The 1,655-nt window shown below is 49.8% G+C and overlaps 1 protein-coding gene across 1 annotated transcript in view; it reads left to right on the top strand.

Annotated features, from left to right (window-relative positions):
• Window positions 1-1,655, top strand: part of R3HDML (R3H domain containing-like) — a 34,286-nt gene that overhangs the window by 25,452 nt on the left and 7,179 nt on the right. The window lies entirely within an intron of this gene.

Raw genomic sequence — 1,655 nt, 5'->3', positions numbered from 1 at the left:
TATAATCATTTTTCTGAATTCTTTCTCAGGTATCTCCAAGGCCTGCCTTCCTTCCAGCATGGAGAGAAGGTCTACTTCTGGTTCATTTGTCTCAGATATTTTGTCTTTTTACTGGACATATGTCAAGGACCAGCCTCAACATAGGTGTTGGATTCACGAGTGTTTGGTTCACGAGGAGGGGATATCCGTCGGCATCCGGGTAGCAAAAGAATACACAGAAAGACAAAAGAAAGGAGACAAAGAGACATCCCAAAGCCAGGGTGGATACATTACTGGCGTCAGGCAGCTCTGGCGTGGTGAACATATTAGCCATGAGGGCAGTAAGGTCCCGCACGGCAAACATCTTAGCTAAGCGAGCAGTATGCACCCCTTACTAGCTAGGCAGTAATGCATGCCTAGTTAGCTGCATAGCATGTTCTTCAAGCTGTACTACACACTTTCACAGCCTGCCTGCAATGCACACCTGGGCCGTCCTGTGTCTCTGTTTTATTTAGGGGAGGAGCTTCACACCAAGCTGGGAGGGACTAAAACAGGATACAGCTAACATCAGTAATTTTCCAGACATTCAGGTAACTTTACATCGTACTTCGCTGGTTCAAATCCCAGGCCCACAACTTGGATTCTCAGGCTCAATTAACATATCTATAGCCCACGAGCTCAGTTGGGGGAAGGTAAGAGGAAGGACAAAAGGCTTGGGAGGAGTCCCGCTGTTTCGGCTTCCTGAGCCAGGTTTTCAGGAACCTGGCTGAATAACTTGCACTTGGGAGAGATTCAGGGAAGATGGCTTTTTTGTCTGTAGAACAAAAACCCGGGAAGTAGCTAAGATATTTTTAGTTAATCCTTTGGAGAAAGGCTTGACCTTTGAAACCTTTAGTCTCAGCTTTAGGAGGTTCTAATATTTCTCTGTGGATAATAAGGACTCATGTCTGCATTTAATTATAAACAGAACCGAATAGTAAGATTAAAAACAATTTTCCATGACTGCCAGTGGCCTCATTTGTTCCTCAGAGCCTGCGGCCTATATAGTCTACACACGGTCTGCAACAGACATGGGCCAATATGGTCATTTGCTTTTGCTTCTTGGACATGTTTAATGTTTATCTGTGGCCCTAATAATTAATTATGTTTTTTGGTAATTTTTTATGTTTTCTGATTACCTCCAGGAAGATGTGATCAGGATGTTGTCTTCCCTTTTCACTCTCCTTTTTGCTTAACTCAAAGTAACTTTTTTGGGCCTCGGCGGCAGGCCGTTTGAACCTCAGGTGGGTGGGTTGGGCTTAGGGCGGGCGGTTTGGGCCTCTGGGGGCCTGGGCGTCAGCGACCCAGCTGCAGGAGGGTTGGTCCTCGGGCGGGTGGTTTGGGCCTAGGGCGGGACGTTTGGGCCTCAAGGGGCCTGGGTATCAGCAGCTGGGCATCGGGTGGCTTGGGCCTCAGCGGGTGGGTTAGGTGGATTGGGCCTCAGGAAGCCTGTGGCTCGGGGACCGGGCTGAGGGCGGGTTGAGTCTCAGGGGCACTGGGCCTTGGCATCTGGGCTAAGCGGCGGGTTGGGCCTCAGGGGCACTGGGCCTCCGAGACCTGGCTAGGCGATTTGGACCTTGGTTGGGCCTGGGCCTTTGTGACCAGTCTGTGGGTGGGTTGGACCTCAGGGTAGGACT

Source organism: Chrysochloris asiatica, unplaced genomic scaffold (genome assembly GCF_000296735.1).
Source record: "Chrysochloris asiatica unplaced genomic scaffold, ChrAsi1.0 scaffold00023, whole genome shotgun sequence".
Classification (NCBI taxonomy): Eukaryota; Metazoa; Chordata; class Mammalia; order Afrosoricida; family Chrysochloridae; genus Chrysochloris; species Chrysochloris asiatica.
Note: the sequence above shows the minus strand (reverse complement) of the source record. Positions and strands in the feature narration are given on the sequence as shown.